The sequence below is a fragment of the Scatophagus argus genome, chromosome 16 (assembly GCF_020382885.2).
Source record: "Scatophagus argus isolate fScaArg1 chromosome 16, fScaArg1.pri, whole genome shotgun sequence".
NCBI lineage: Eukaryota > Metazoa > Chordata > Actinopteri > Scatophagidae > Scatophagus > Scatophagus argus.
Genome location: NC_058508.1, coordinates 15,670,060 through 15,688,219, shown reverse-complemented (window position 1 = coordinate 15,688,219; position 18,160 = coordinate 15,670,060).

Genomic DNA, 18,160 nt, shown 5'->3' with positions numbered 1-18,160 from the left:
CTGAACTGAAGAACATTCAAGGCGGCCATTTTCCTTGTGTTTGTAATGATCATGGTGTTTAAAAGAGTTATTTATTTATACATTTATGTATTTAGTAGACTAAATAGCTAAGAGAGCATATCTCCCCGCTATAGCAGAGTAAGTGTAGTCAGGCAGAGCGCATTCATGTGTTTCAGAGGCGTGACTTTGGAGGGAGTCTGGAAGGGAGAGAGTAGGCTTTTTTTGTTTGTTTGTTTGTTTGATATTTTCAAAACTGCAACTTTAGCAACACCAGCTTTAAGATAAGAGATTAAGATTTATGAAGTCTAAAGGTAGAAAGATGAAAAGGTCACCAAGGGCCATTTGGATTGTGAGTTATGGACCATGACAGACTTTATTAAATATTTCTATTTGACTAAGACCCTCACAGTTGTGTGTTTTTTAAACACTCAGCCAGATGAGATGAGGGGCTTTCAGCAGCAGTGGTGTGTGACGGGCCACTATTGGACTGGTGACAGTTCTGCTGTAGCTACAAGTGCTGACAGAATATTTTCAGTGAGATTGCTAAACACAAGCAAAGTGCTCGCTTTCTCAACCTAGAGTTGATTAGATGTCATTTATTTAATTTTTTCAGATGGTGTAATGCGGTAAAATGAACCTAACCTGAAATTAATTTCGGGTTAGGTTCATTTAAGCTAGAAAGGAAAACATATTTTCTGTCTAGGAAAAAGCACTTACAGTCTTTGTTTATTTATTTATTGCTTTGCTTAACAGAACAGGAACAGTGCACAATAAATAAAAACTTTGGCAAATGTGCCTGACATTATTTATTATCTGTAATCCCAGAACACATGTCACAAAGTCATCCTACTGTTGTCTTCACCTCATTCTTAATTGTCTCTTGTGGTCTTCTGGATGTTGTTGCTCACTTGCTTGACGTTTTAATATGTTTTCCGTTGTCATATTTCATTCCTTCACATTGCTGCTGTGGTTGTCAATTGCTTACGCAGGGCCCACCCTTTTCTTAAAGTCCCCCTCCAGTCAATAATGTGTTTTTGGTTTTTTTTTTCATTTTCCTACAGTTGAATGTTTGAACTTTACTCTGTGCAGTGATGTTTGTGTAGAGTCTGAGCATAATCTGTGGCATCACAAATAGTTTGGAAGCCAATCCTGGTCCAGTATTCCTTATACTCAAGCGTAATTATCAATTGAAAAATAACTGCACATTCATATGTTTTGGAATTTTAAATGAGGAAGAAGGAAGAGAAGCCATTTTAATGATTTTCATGGATGTTATACTTTTAAATCTCTAATTATACATGCCAATACTACTAAATATATATATTCATAAATTAGAAAAACTGTGACTGCTATACTATTATGTTATATTAGAGCTATTGCTAATCTTAACGAGTTTATGCGATGTTTTATATTCTAATCTGCAACATATTTTAATGTTTTATATGAAAAATCACAATTTGTAAATTAATCAGTAACTTATGCTGTCAGATAAATGTGGTAGACTGAAAGGAACATTTCCAGCTGAATTACAGTGGAGCAGAAGTATGAAGTAGTGATAAATAAAAATACTCATGTACAATTTTTTCCTCATTACTTAAGTATAAATACTTGGTTGCAGGTCCACCACACCATTTCATTTATCTCAGTCTGTTAGACTGCCAGCTGCACATTGCCCCTGCTGTTCACCATGAGGTCTTCTCCTCCTCCACTCTGTAATGACTAGCAGGGATATTCTGCTTCCTGGCCTGATCCTGGCCCTTCTTTCATTAAAGCTCGTACACGCTGCCATGAACCCTGATGTGGGCCTACTGCATGGTACGCAAGATAAGACTGCGGTTTTTAGTCAGAGAGGCCCCATGAATAGACCAGCATAGTTTCACTGAAAATGCAACAATAACACACCTATCACACTCCATTCCCTCTCTTTCTGCTGGGATGAGTGTGAAGGATAAACTGTCAGACTATCTCACAGAGATCAAGTTCCATACCACACCACCAAGCCTAAAAAAACTCCCTGAGCAAGATAAAGCCTGTGCAGTAGATATTCTTATACTGGGCAAAAAATAACTGAATATCTGTTCAAAGTAAATGTTCACACTTACATTAACTGCTCATTCGGTGGCAGCCAAACTTTGCTGATTGTTTATTCAAGTGCTGTATATCACAGGCCTCTTACACAAGGCCTCTTACTTACAAACTCTTCTCTCCTGCTGTGCCACACTGTTGCCCAAGTTCTTACCACCCTGTAAACACCGACAGGAAGTGACTTCACTGAAGTGGATCTGTTTCATTCTGTGGAGGAGTCAAACTCACATATCCTCAGGGAACAGACCTCTGACCCCTTTGTGCAGTCAGCCAGGAGGCTTCTTCTCCATGCTCTCTTTTTCTTTATTTCTTTCTTTCATCCCTCCTCAGTCCACTTGTTTTCTCACTGGAAGCTCCAACTCAGTATGCATCCCACAGAACAACATTGCTGGCTTTTCTCAGAGTCTTACTGTGTCGCTGATGGAGAGAATGACAGGTAAAACGGGAAATACGACTAATTCTTTCACTGGAGAATTGAATTTTCCCAGCGTTTAAGACCCCCATCAGAATTGTAAGCGCGCGTGTGTGGGAGGAGGAAGAGAGAGAAAACTTATGGCTGCAATTTGAAGATGCTTTTTTTAGTCACTCTTAAATGTGGGAAGTCAAACTCATTGAGCCTGGGGCGCCTGTGGGAAGGCAGGCTTGAGAGCTGGGAGAGAAGGAAGTTTAGATCTCCTGGTGGAATTCTCTCACTTTCAACTAAGGGTGAGGGGGGTGGTGGTGGTGGTGGTTTTCGGGGAGCCATACGTTTGTTGAAAGTTAGGAATGCTTATTTACATTAGATTGATTCATTCTGTCACAGTAAAGGGGGAGGCATACAAAGTTAATCTGCAGGAAACGGAACATGCAGCCCACACCACATGCAGTTCTCTGTAATGTGGGAATCCTGAACCACATGACGCTGTAAATGCTGGAAGGAGGCCTGGAACAGAACCACAGATTATAGTTTAACCAGGGGGTAAAGTCAAAAACTTTGTGCAGTTTGGTGTGATCTCGCTGTGTTTTTGTGTGTGTGAAAGAGAAAGAGAGGGAGAGAAAAGTGAGCAAGAAAGAAAATAAGAGAGAGACAGAGACCATGCATAGGCTTGTAATGGTGTAAAGTACATCTTAGCCTTTTGCGCTGGTTCCCAGAGTCTGAGCCAGCTGGATGGTAACTGTTGAGTCTTTGCTACACAGCTGCCCTCCAAACTGATTAGAGAGAGAGCTGGCTCACTTCGCCAGCAACCATTGTGCCCTCCTTTCCAATCTGAACTTGAGGAAAATGTGAAAACTCAAGAAAGAATACTTTGATTCACTGCCTATTGTGCCTTGAGGATATCAAATGTGGCCAAGCGCCCTTCTTGTGAATGATTCCCCTCTGAGAATTTAGAATACCACAAGTTTGCAAACAGAGAGGATTAATGTGAATATTATCCAAAGGGAATTAAGTTTTTGACATACATATTCTTCAAATTAAAGTTCAAAAGAATTAAGTTGACAGATGTGACGGTTGACCAGTGACATTGTTGAAATATATCTGTAGTGCACATGGCTTTTTAAAAAGTGGCTGAAATGCAATCTGCCCATCTGTACAGGGGCCAGGGCAGTCTGCTCTCGCTAGAACACATCACGATAAAAAGAGCATCAAATCAGCGTGCTAATTCACAGTAAATCCTCTTAAAAGACTCCGTTCCTTCCTGTCACTCACACACATACAGGGGTCACAACCTCCGGAGTGTATGGCTACAGAAGTTTTAAAAACCAGAACGAAAACGTTACAGTCCAGCCACGGGCCGCAAGCTGCAGCCAAAGAAACAAGATACCCACAAAATGGACTTGCTTCAGGAAAAAGAAAAAAGCATCACAAAAGGAGTTTTAAAGACACAGGAATGCAGATGAGGAGTCCAAGAGGTTCATGTTGCATCAGGAACGTGAGTTGGACTGATACGGAGGTCACATTGGCTTTGTTGTAGAGAGCAAACCTGGGCACAGCTGGGTGGTAGCAGGTGGCAACCAGATTTGGTTACCTGGAGCAGAAAGTGGTTGTGATTTCAAAGTGCAGTTGGGTGAAATTATCACTGCTTGACTAAACAATAAAAATAGATTGCCCTAGGCGTAAACTTCTAGTGCTGCAAAGACATAATGAAAATACATTCGTTCGATTGATGAAATACAAAACTGAAATACAACTGCATGCATATCAGAGACAGCAAGTGATAAACCTATACCAGAAATCAAATCAAACTAATTGATCTACTGTACGTTTCACATTATTTGGCCACAAAAACTTTGATGCACTAAACGCTTGTGTGGTGGGAATCTAATTTTCAGGCTGATGCACGCAGTCTTTCCGTGACTCTTTCCACCACTGCCATTATCAGTGTGCATGGTTGGTTTCAAGTTGGCTAATCAGATTCAGCATTGGTCAAGTTGTGTTATCTGGGCTGCCACGGTCCACCAGTCCACCCATTCTGTGAGCTCTTAGTGGGAGTGCAGTTTCCATGCAGTCATGGACTATAAAGGGGAAGTCGTGTCGGCCTCTTGCAGTACTGTGGGAAAGTGCGGCTCTTGCTTCCTCTGCTTATTTGGACCAATCTGGTTATAAATGGACATTCACAAACAGGCCGCCTTGTGAGGACAGCCCAGAGTCCTCTAGTCACATTAGCCTCTTTAATATTCCCTATCTCAAGAGACCAGAGTTCTGCGAGAGAGGTGCTGGGGGCCATGCATTTTTTCCATTCACGAGAGCAGGAGAAAAAACAGTTGTAAGTTTTAAGTGGACGGCTAACCGATATGTTTACAATAGTAATTTAGACTCATTGTCTGAAACATTTAATCCCTAGAGACTTTGTCCGAGTTCTGCTTTACTGTTTTTCTTTTTTGTACTTCTTCTCTCTCCATTTCCTTTCCTTTGCTGATAGCCTGTCTTCTCCCTTTGTACATCCAATGTATAACGTCAAAGGCTAAGAAAGATAATGAACAAGAGAATCAGATACAGCTCACAATTTCTGAATGTTTTGACACGTGCACACTAGTGCTACTCCATATGACTGTTTTGAAACCAAGCATTCTTGTGCAACTTTCATTCCTGGTCTTACTAGATCACCACACATATATTCCATATCATTAGATTACAGACCTGCTGTGGTCAGAGCACCCACAGAGGAGCTTCATTGTTATGTGTGGTGACACATCAGAAGCCAGTAGGAGAGAACAGAGTGAGTCCTGGCCTCTGTGCTTGGCAAAAGTCCAGACTGGACCCACAGCTGCAAAGGCAGGGTCCTGCAGAACCCTGGGCCTGAGCTGAGCCCTGACAGGTGCTGTATTAAAACTGCCCTCAAACTGCTCTCTTTGGCTTAACATTGATCCCCTCTTGCAGACGCTTGTGGAATGGCACTTTCTTTGACATGCTGCTAAACCTAACGCCGATCTGTGACCAAAGCACAGGCCAGCGTAACATCAGGCCTCCGGAAAGCCACTGATGAAAAGGGACAGAGGTGAAAGAAAGAATGAAACACAGAGGGGAAGCCTGCCTCTGAGGAAGCCTGAGGAGCACAGACACAGAGATAAACTTGATCTGAGAATCAGCCCGATACTCCCTTTGTCAACTTCATCTTTTGGATGACTGAGAGCACACTCTTCCTCAGTGTGATTTATTTCATTCGAAAATCCCTGCTATCCCTTGCCTGCTTCTTTTCCTCTATTCACTTTCACTTGTTCACAGTCTCATTTCCTCAAACCCTGACTTGAAACAACAAAGCAGCTCTGCAGCTTTGGACTGAGAAAAACAAGTGCAATTCCCCACATCTAGAAAAGTTTTGTCTGTGTTCCTAGAATCGCTCAGTTGGATGTACTAGCAGCAGCTGTCATTGTCACTCTCTCTCTAGCCTGGCGCAAAACAGCATTTTACTTTTAATGGGTGATTAGTGTCAGATATCTGGCTATTGCTGCCTGGGCCTCAACTGTGGGAAATAGTTATGCTGGTTGCACCTGATGGGCTCAGTTTAGAGTTTCCTCCAATCTAACGAGGAATACAGGGATCTGGCATACACAAAGCCAGACTTAGAAGATTGACTCTACAAAATGGTATTTCATTAAGATAAGCACAGCCCTGCCACTCAGCTGGAGCCTCTCCAACCATCACTGGGCCGAGGGCCATAGAACGGAAGTTCACCCGAGCGTTTTCCAGCCCAAAATCCCCATTTTCATTATACAATATGACAGATTGGCCATACTTCTCTGTGAAACTGAAGAGGCTTGCAGGGAGTTTGGGGTGAGGTGAGGTGAATTCCTTGACCCAATTGTTTGAATTCATAGCTGATGATCATGAAGTACAAAAATCTAAACCTCAAAAATTGAAAATGGAGACGAATTTCACCCTGGCCTGATAATCATCATCAGAAGAATACAAAGAAACACTGTTCACAGTCCCTTTGTTGCACATTTATTGCAAAAAAATAAGCATGAGGAAAACATCATTATATTAGCCAGCATTGCTGAAAATTGTCTCTTTCCTTGAAAGTTTACATCCTACTACTTATAAAACAAAGGGGTCCTGTTGTTTTCTTAGAAGGTTCAGTGTTTAGAAGAGACTGCTGTCTAACAGAACAATGGCTCAAATATTCTGGTTCCACTTATCTACAGTATCAGATTTACTGGATTTGGTTTTCTCGTTTTGCGCATTTCGCAAGGATTTGCAAACTCTGTCCTCCGGTGTATCCCCAGCAGCTGTGAGCTGAGCCAGTTACAGAATGATGAGGGCCATGCTGGCCGACTCTGAAAAAGCATCGCCAACTAATCACCTGCATATGGCACAACAGCCTCATGCAACTGTTTAGAGAACAATGGGAGATGGAAACCAACAGAGGCACAGACATTAACATTTGGTTAAACAGACAAGCAATGCACATGGAGATTGTTTTATTCACTTCTTCCTTTTCTCAGAGTCTCTGTCTGTCCTGGCACAGCAGCATGTGAACGATGCCCTTCGCATCAGCTAAGAGCAGTGGGTAGAGGGCTGTCTGGGTGACAGCTGTGGTGTCCTCTCTAAGACAAAGGGAACTTGGCAGGCTGCTGGGTTGCGGCTGGATCAAACAGGCCTTGCTTATTGGACCTCTCCTTCTTTGCTCTGTGCTCATCAGAGGCTGTGTGTGAGACTGCAGTCTGAAGTGTCTGAGAGATCTGCTCACTCCTTGAAGATGGGAACCACTCAGACCACACACAGGGTCGCTTCAACCACCACAAAGGAGGGCCAGAAAAGAGGCTGACACACTCACTGTGCACATGCTGTCTTTATGATTTCTTCAAGTCACCCGGTTTGTATCGGTGCTGATTTTAAAAAGATTTGAGACGTGATTTAATTCTCCAACTCTTGACCCTTATGTTAGTTTAAACCCACGGTGTCTCATGGTCTCAGTTTTTCTTCTTTCTCTTACTCAGTGTCCCTGCCTTTCTTTCTCTCCCTCTCTAATACTGGCTCTGAAAACAATGTCCTTGCCCTTGTTCTGTGTTTTTCCATGGTGCTACTGCTGGAATGTGTGCCTGTTAAAGGTGATATATATTTGCTATCAGGCAGAGGGAGAGAAGACCTTCATTACTGTGTGATACAGATACAAGGGAAAAGCCGAGGTTGAATAGCAGTTCCCAGAGACATTATTCATCAGCCTTCGCTCACAGTACAGGGATGATATCTGAGATTCATACAGTGAAGACTCCCAGTGATATAACAACGTGACAGCAGTAGGTGGTGGTATCCAAGAAAGCATGTTAGTGAGAGAGAGAGTGTGATAAGACAGAGATAAAAATCAGCTTGATAAGTTTGAGTGGAAGATGTGGATGGAAGATCACGTATGGACAGGTTACTGTCTTATCCTAAATCTACCGTTGGGTTCCCAGAGCCTCATTAGCACTCAAGGCTGACACACGTACAGTACAGCAGATTTGTGATTCAAGATGTGACTTCAGGGAGGAAGGAAATAGGAGGTTAGGGTCCCTTTCCCTTACTGTGCCTCATGCCCCTAACTGTTATGTGTTTGACTGACAGACAGTTCTTTTTCTCCCACATCCTCCTATCGTTGCCCTTGATTCCCACGGTAAAGACTAGCACAGATGGGAGATATTCAAAAACACAGGGACAAAATTCCAGGATACTTATAGTGTGTACAAAGTTTAACAACTCAAAAAAAAAGGAGGGGACAAAGGGAGAAAATGACACACTGCAAAAAACAATGATTATTTTGGGCTTGATCTCATTTAAAGTTATTTGATGAGAATTCTGGACATAGCACGTTGACACTTTCCCTTGTTTTCTGAAGCAGAGTGTGTTGATTTATATCAAGGACAATAAAATTGTAAATTAGCATTGTAAATGTGCTTCATAAAGGACTAAATATAAATACCTTTGTTTCAGCCTTCTCCAAAAAATAAATAACACAAAGAGTCTGATGAATGTGTTTTCTACAATTTCAAAGACAGCAAAAAGATTTGGCTTCCCTAAAGCCAAGTGATTGTTTGTTATGATGTGTACACTATTTAATTTTCTTTCCTTTTTCATAATTATTCAATTTATTCTTAGATTCTGTTTACAACTCCACCTAAAGGAGTTTCTAAAATATTCAATAAAACACAGGGCAACAACTACTGGTATCCATATTGTTAAAGTGTTGGTGACAAGTTGCGTATGACTTTTTGTTCTCTGACAAAAGAGCTTACAAAAACTTCTAAATGCACTGAGCCTTCTCCAACAGACAACTATAACACATCTGCAAACTTTTGGCAATATCCAAATGATGCTTATTGAACAATATTTTGGTTTCATAAGACCCTGATTATACTGTTTGTAGATGTGTTCCTTAGCCCCTAAATGTTGTCCTATTTTTTGCAGCACAGGGAGCAATTCTAAGGGTGACCTTTGCTGTTGCTCCTATTATGGACAAATTACAAAAACAAGTTCTCACACAAGAAGTGGGTTTTCATGCATGCTCAACCAAGGCCACCGAGCGTTCTTATCTTTCCCTCATCGATCCCAACTGTGGAGAGCAGCTTTTCCCACACAGAGCCCCCTCATTCAGCACCATAAACAAATAGACACAGCTTGTGCACGTGCAGCAGCAAAGCTAAGATGGGAAACACTTAGTGCTCTTTCACTGAAACATCAGAGCTACTGAAACCTGCACACAGTGGTCTAGCTGCGGCATGCCTGGAAAGAAAATGAAAAGAAAGAGAATGTCTCATCGTGGTTTGAGAGATGTAGTCAAGCGAGAATGTAGTGAGTTGGACATGACTGAATGATGGAAAACGTGAAATGTGCAGGGTGCCAGGCTGAGTCACTTAGGGCCATAAAGCCAATGACTGGCCCACACAGAGCATGTGTTTCTGTCATCAGCAGGATTGTATGCCCTGAGTGCCTGTCACTTTAGGAGTTCTTGTTGCTTTGAACATGCCAGTGTTCAGGCCACAGCCCCTCATCAGAACACCGAGATGAAACAGGGTTTAGCCTCGTTAAAGACGGGGTATAGATCTTGTGTGAGCCACACGTGTGTAGAGAAGACCAAACATCCAAATAACTCAAAATCCAGAGTGTGTAACAATGAAACCCCCACCTGTTCAAAGCTTTCACTCAACTCAGTCAAGGTCAAACCTATCCTCTCGAAATATTGCATGGAAATCTGAAAACTGCAACCTTACATCCAAGTTATACATTTCAGTGCCATTTGTCAAATAGAAAACATTAGTGCTAATTAGTTATGCTTGTAGAAGTACAAACACCAGGCTGATATTTTTTATGCTGCAAAGTCAGTCCCCACATCACTAACCATTTTCAGCCATTCACTCAATGCTTTTTTGTCCAAGGTATGACATGATGGAAAATGTAATTTTTGCAAGGGCTGTACTGAAGAGGAAATCCAGGCATTAGTCACTCAAAATCCCTCAGTGCTGTCACAGGAGGGAGTTTCTGACTTAAGTAAGTAAATGAAAGGATTCCTAAGGACTTGCCACATTTTGTTCTCCTTTTGATGTCTCCTTCCTGACTGTCAGATCTGATCACTATTTACACAGTGTCGCGCATTCTTTCATTTAGCCTTGATTTTTGCAACCACAGAGGTGGTCGTGCCTAATTGTGGTGTGTGAAGTGTGGTTTGTTTTGTAAAGGAATTATAACAGATCCAGAAATTCAGCTCAGTGTTTCTAAGCAATTTTTTGTCTCTGAAAATTAGCTCAGTCTACCATTACCAGATCATTCCTACACACTGTCACTCGGATTACTATTACACATGGAAAGATTAAAGTTGAGGGTAGAACTAGCACGCTCTGAGGAATGAGATCTTAACCAAGGACTCAGGTTTCAGGAGAACTTCAAACAGCCTGGGACTGCAGACCAGTTTGTGTAAAACCACAAAAAAGAGCATACCCCATGTGAAGGAGAGAAATTCTCCAGTAAGGGAAGCGGGTGTGGACTACCCGCTTCCCTTATTTTGCGACCCCCTCACTCCTATGCCTCAAGCCCCACTGTGATTGCATTGACCTTCTTCCTCTTTGTGTCCCTAAGACTGCTCTTATTGTAGTTATGTGGGGCTTCCGGTGCTTCCTCCTCCCTGTTTGTCCTACAGGAGTTTGGAGAGACAAGGGAATTAGAACAAGCTGTCGAAACAGCACTTTCATGGGAGTGCAGGTCAAGCAGACCCCCAAGATGGCCTTTCTCATATGTGGGAAATCCACCTCCAAATCCACTGCTAAGCAGGAAGAAGTCCATGTCCTATATATTCACAAAGATTATAAAAAAACATTTACATTTCAGCTGTCCAGAAATGCTACTTAGCTAATAACAGCAAATGCAAAATGATGGTGTGGGCTGGAAAAACGTTTACTCCATTGGATACGTCTGACAAGACAGTGGGAAATTTTGTGTTGTGTGGGTGAACCAATTTGTGCTGTTAAGTGTATACTCAACATGTTATTGTAGTATCATGTTTGACTGCATGCATGTGAATTGGAGACAGAAAAGGGAAAATAAATCAATTGGCATCCACTCGCTTGAATCACAGAATGATTCCTAGTAATTATGTCCCATAACGGAGCCAATAGTGTAATTAGGGGTTAGTACAGAGCAGAGTGTGGACCACATCTACGATCTGCAGGGACTTCGTGTCTCAACATGTTCCACAGAGTGTGAGAACCTCAGCCCATAAGCACACCTAAACACACAGCTGCTCCACATCGTGATCTTACATGACAAGTTTTATATAAATGATGCATATAAAAGATTGTAAAAACGCTTAAATCTTTTATCCAATTTCCCTTACACATTTGATATATTTATTTCAGTGGCACGCCACATAACCTTTTTTTCTTTCTTTCAAGTTTGGTCATGTCGGAATAAAGGCATGACACTGTGAGAAGCCTCCAAGACATGGGATCTCATAACACGGAGTACAATCATCGCTCTTTGCTTTGACTAAAGGAATATGAATGAATCAAGCAACAGGTGATTCCAGAACTGTTTGTCTCCTCAAAGCAGCAGGTGCTTGCTTCAGTCCAAGCAAACCAGCAGGAGCCTTTGCTTTCCAGTGTCAGAACCACGAACAAGGTCCAAGTATACATGAAAACTGCACAACCTTCTGTTGTTTCCAACACTCTTTGAACCTATTTTGGTGAAATTTGGCATTGCATGTAACAGTGGTTATGGATTTACAGGCCAAAGGTTACACATACTACCTGGACCTCTCTCTCTATTTCCACCAGTCACTTTCTCCCTGTTTCCCTTACAGTAATTCCAGAGCAAATGTGAAAACTACTGTTATTTTTGAATTACCCCAAGCTTTAGACAGGAGGCAGGTAGATTATAATAAAGAAATGTAGAAATTACTATGATAAATCCTGAAGAAATTATGGTTGATAACTGAGTAAATAAAGTACATACAGAGATGTACTTATTTAAATCTTCTATGAGTCGGTGGTGTCCAGTGCCATTACATATGCTGTTGCCTGCTGGGGCAGCTGCCTGAGGGTGAGGGACACTAACAGTGTCTTATCCTATTTTATTTCTTCACTTTTATTTCTTGGTCAAGAATTTCCCCTCAGGGATAAATAAAGGAATTCTGCATCTGATTCTGATTCTGAAATTACACACATTACTGTGGACCAGGTCTTAGTGGTTAATGGTGCCCAAAGGGTCTAGGTGCATTTCTCTTACCAGGACCATCACTTGACTGCAAATGACTGCTGGTGCTTGAAATGACCATCCCCTATCCTGTAATCTAGCCCCCATCCTACCTGCCACAGGTGTTCTGTTGAGAGGCAGTGCCACAACCTTGGAAAGTGTGATAGGGGGCATCAGTGCTCCTCACACACCCTGCCCCCACCTCCTATACCTAGCTTTGATGGTTGAGGGTTTGTAGGGTCTAACAGCTGCTCTTAAATTAGAGACTAGCAGAGGACACAACAGGACCCAAGAATGTCTGGATTGTCTGAAATGCCTTCCTCTTCCGCAGAGTGGTGGGAAGATGGCTGCAGCTAAGTCAGAATTTTGCCAGCCTGCTGGATAATCCAGTATGTCGTATCTATGCGTAATGCATTAGACCGGGCTGTATATTCTTAACATTCCTTAAGAAATACCAACTGGTTTAGAAGTATCAGAGGGGAGTGGGGGCATATGCAGGCAATTAATATTGTAAGATTAATATAACCAAACAGCAGGCACAGAGGAATTGAACACGTCAGTTATTTGTGACAGGCTGATGGTGCCTGCCCTGGGCCCAATAGCCAGACCATGCTGAGGTGAAACCTCCTCTCTCATGCATTATCACACCTCCTTCATTAGTTGCTGGGGAGACAGTGACCAGGTCACTGAGGTCAGTGTAGCCAGAGGCATGGTTGTAAAACTGCCCAAACAAAAAAGTCAACCTCAATAATGGTGTAGTGTCTATTCAAGAGAAATTAGCACTACACAGCCTGGGATCCACCCAGGAACATAACCTTTACCTAAAGCCCTAAGACACCGGGCAAATATGGGACAAGATAGGCAGTGACAGCAAAATATGTGGGTCTTGCAGTTGTGAGAGGTGGGTGAACATAGATAGTAAGTCCATGAGAGAGGAAATGAAGGACCAAGAGATAGACTGGAGGCAAGAGGATGGGCGGGATAGAACAAACTAAGGAAGAGAGATTAAAGGAGTGGGCTGAGTACTGATGGCTGGACAGCTGTTTCAGCAACAGTAGACAGAGTTGGAAAGAAAAGATGTGAAGAAAGAAAAGGAAGAAAAAAAAACATTCATGGAAGCTTAGACGCACAAGCTTCCAGATAGTGAAAGGGGGGTTTGATCCAGCCGTCATGCTGATTTTCGTCTCCTCCTGCCATAGAACAACATGTTGTTTTTCTTCAAATTGTTTTAATAAAAGTGGAATTACTTCAAGCCCTCCCCTCCCCTTCCCTCTGCCTCTGGGTGCTGTGGTGTGGAATGTCTGCTGCTGTCAGCCACCCCTTCCATCCACTCTGTGCCACAATCAAGCCTCTCTGAAAAGGTTGCATGGCCCATGTGACCCATATCTTAAGAGCATAATAGTAACAGCATCACGATAACAGTAAGATGGACTTAAAATTCCTATGGCCCATGTTTCATCTCAGTATATGAAAACACAGGATTGAAATAAGAATTATCTGCACATAAACATCAGTTCAGTAATCTTTTTCAAGAAGGCCTTGGCACAGCAGATAATATATTAGGAGACTTCCTGCCTGAGTGTGCATGAATAGTATAGTAGTAATATTTGGAATAAACTACAAAGCAAAGTGGTCAACAGTCCTTTAAGAGTTTCTTTTTTAAAGCAGGATAGACAGCCCTCAGGCACAGAGCACTTAAACCATATCGACCCCAAACACTTCACTCTAGTCCCACCCTGTCTTATTCCATTACTGCCTTCCTTATCACTCAAGTGTGCCTTTTGGCTATCCATAGCCTAGAAGGTGGCATACCTTGCAATCTGGGTCCAGTAAACCTGCCATTTCCCAAATTCACCCCTCTTTCTTGACTTCTTCCTCGAGTTCAGTCCCAGGGCTGACCACAAGGCCTCATCAGCCACTTTTTAATGAAGCACAGCAGCTGCTGTGATGTGTCTGTGTACAATAACATCTTTGACCGGATCTGGTTCTGCTACTGCCTTCCACAGCCTATCCAAAGTAATGAAGAGGAGGATGGTGGGAGTAATAACCACACATGTAATTTTACACCGCTTCAGTGGGCTCGAACAAAAGGGTTGGGGGCTTCCATGACAGATTTAGCAATCAGATACTGCTTGGACGATAAAGCAAGCAGGCCTGTTGATTTTGGCATGGAGTCTCACATTGGACAGCATTGGCAACATTTGTGCCAGACACTCACAAATAGCCACTGTCTATCTACAAAGCCATCATATCATAGAAGTATGCATCAAAAAACACCAATGACTAATACATCTCTTGTCTGGATTCTTTAGAGTAACATCTCGGAAGAATTAAACTGCTGTGTTTGATATTGCTGATGAAGAGTAAATGGAGATTTATGTGATTGTGGCAAAAAAAAACTATGTGTTTCAAACTATGTGGATGCACATGTGTGGATGGAGCAGGAGGTAGATTTCGGTGGAAGGCATGGTAGAATTATCCAATTCTTGTTTGCTTGAGTAGTAATTATACCTTAGTGTTCTACTGGCATCGTTACTCACTAGCTGTTTTGATTGCGCACAAGGTTTAGTGTTTTCTCCCTGTTCTTTTCTTAAGGAAGATCCTGGCTCAGGAGGGCTCTGCTGGGACACGTAGAGGCACAGGTGGGGCTGCGGGTGCAGCCTCTCTCACCTCACTGTGCAAGTGTGGGAACCACTCGGCCGCCAGTAGTGCATGAGTAACAAGGACCCCGAGGGAGTGTGGTGTAATCTCCTCTAACGCTCTTGTCTCTTCTCTCCCTCTCTTACTTAGTGGAACACACACATTCAGTCATACAGTACACTCAAGCATTTATCTCAATCAGCATGCATTTGCAAACAGCAATCTTCAAATCAAAGCTCATTCTGAAATCACATAGACACAGACATATTTGTATTGTAAACACAGTCACAGCCAGGTAAATAATACCTTGCGTTGGTTCCATTGTTGGACCTAAATGACTGAACTTTGCTGAAGGAGTTTGCCTGACAAATCACATCATACAAATTAACCATTTACACAAATGTGTGATGTAAATTTGTACCATGGTTTGTTTCAGTGGGGGGCATCATTATCTACAACAGATAGAATGCAACTTGAGATCGAAATTGTTACTGTCATGCCAATTTAAACTGCATTTTACAGAGTTTAACATTTTTCAAAAGTAGCTGACTACAAACAATGCAAACACACTAGGTTTGGGTAATATCACTGTCTCTTGCCCACTGTCAGTGATAAGTGGTGATAGATGGATGGATAGATTAAAACACTTAATAATCCTTGTCATTATTCCCTCAGTTTGTCCTTTTGGGTATAGCAAGGATTTTTATATTTCCAAATGGGAAAAAGCATACTAATAAAGAATATGGTAATTTATATAAATCAACATCAGCAGGTCATTAGGCATGTCATCAGATTACACTATCATCATCAGCTCTGGGAAGAGTATTGAAATATGGCATCAGAACAAGTAAAACTCAGCCACCCACAAAGAGCAAAATTACATAATTGCCAGTCAAGTGCTCTGGTAAAAACAAAACAAAAAAAAGACGCTTCCCTAAAAGAATGACATTTTGAAAACCAGCTGCCTCAAAAAAAATAAATATATAAACTTTTCTTACATTCACTACTGTGTGCTCAAGTAAAAAGAATTTATTATAATCTGTTATGTGGCATCGATGTGAAGGAATGTGAAGGAATGACAATAAATTGCTGTTCTAATACAGATTTTATAGAGCTGTTGGTGGGGGCGGTTGGGGGCAGTGGGCTGGCAGCTGTTGCTGTGAGGGGGCCCTCAGGTCTCGGCCTACCCCTAATGGCCAGACCAGCTGTCGGAGTCCTGTCTGTAGCAGCACAGGGCTTCAGGAGGCGGGGAGGGCATGAGAACTTCCACCCCCCTGTCCTGGGGGGCGGGTCCCCGCCTTGTCTGCCCTCCTCTGAAAGGGGGTGATTGATGGCGCAGGGTTGACACCATGCTTCCCCAACAATTGACTCAGGAGGGACAGAGGATGAACAGAGAGCTCTGGACCCCTCCATGTCTTTCTCTTCTGGTTTTCAGAGGCAAATGTGGGATCAGTCGCAGTTATAATTCAGTCATTTTTCTCAATATGTCTTTTATTTGACATTTTTAGTGGAGCATATGCCACTTGAAACACCTTCCAAGGGCGTCACTGCAAGAAGTCTGCGGGCAAACTGAAGTTGTTTTCTGCTTTATTTGTAAGATTACATGGATTTGAACATGGTTTGGTGAAATGGCCTAAATGACCCTCTGCCTTTCGTTAAGATAAGCCCTCTTGTTGCAGCAGGCCTTCAGTGCCCTCTCCCTTACGCCAGTTCAATTAATCCTGACAACAGAGTGAAGATCCATAGTGTCTGCAGGTTTGGAACAGCACCCTGGCCTCAAGCGTGTGTGTTAGGTCATCAGTGTGTATCAGCCCAGAGACTCAGCACCAGGCCCTGCTAACACGGTCCTGACCTTTTGCACTAAACCCCAGGATCCTCCCCGACTCCCTTTCAGCAAGTCGCCATCACCTCCGTTCTCCTTCAAGATTTACAGCCCCACGGTACGAGAGAGGAGGTGGAAGAGGGGTGAAGAGGAGGCACTGTCCGGCAGCTGTTCACAGTGGTCTTAAGTAGCTATTTCACACGGAAACAGAATCATAGCTTTCTGAATTCCTCCAGCTGGCCAGTCTCCAGGTCTGTCTGCAAAACATTCCTACACAGAGATTTCTATTGCATTCTCTGCCCTCCATTCTCACTGCTCTGTGGATGCAAATGCCTCCAGATCTTCCACTGAGTCTCAGTCCAATATGTCACAGGGAACAAAAATTCTTCTATCTTGATTAATGACAGAAGATCCTGATCTTGGAAAGAAGAATATTATTCCAGCGAATTCCATAAGATCTATGTGTCTAGTCCCACTGTCTTTTTGGGACAGAAGACTACAGAAAACAAAAGATTTTCATAGGTAAAAGTTGGGTTCTGCTACTTGCCTCCAGCCCCTTCCTGCAGAAACAAGACTTGTGTACACATACAGGATTTAACAGCCATTTAGAGAGCTTGTGTGAAAGTCAAACACTTTTTCCCACAATCCAAAGAAAGATCCATCATTCCCATGTGTTTACTTTAAGCAAAAAGCCCCAGTGTGTGTGTGTGTGTGTGTGTGTTGCAAGGAGTGGGTGGAAGGAAAAGAAAGAAGAAGAAAAGAATCAGAGGATACAGAAAGTATGAATAAGCACACAACTCCAGCAGAAACCTTTGTTTTTTAGTGTGCATGGTGACAAACTGACAAACCAGGGATTGAGGAAGTACAATTAAAAAAACCCATTATAGTAAGAGAAATTGACTTTTTCACTCTGGTCAATATCAAAAGGCATAAATCCAAATACTGCCTCACTACATCTAATTAGTATTTGAATATAATGAAGATAAAAACCTACACGAGTACAGACACTACAGGAATGTTATTGTTTTTTCTTTGTTGAGTATGTGAAAAGGGGTTTGAAATCATAAAATTGTAGGTTCCTGGGGAAAGCAGAGAAGTTCCTTTTCTAATTGAAGATAGAAACTTTCCAGAAACCAACCAAGTTATCTTATCAGCTGAGGATACAGTTGAGTGTGTGTTGTGTGCATGTGCTCGTCTGGGCTTCATGTGCTTTCGTCACACACAAAGACAACATCAGACGTGTGCCTGCCATCTCTTCAAACCTCAGAATACCACTACACTTGAGGCTGATGTGCTTACCCACAAACCCTAAGTAATAAAGAGATCACACAATTATAGAGAACAATAAAGAATACAATCCACGCCATCAGCCTGAACACTGGGCCGCAATTGGCCCGGACATCTATCTGTAGGGGGTCTCAGCTGCTGATTGGCCATGACTGGTTTTGTAGAGGAGCTTCTAATCCTCTCCACAC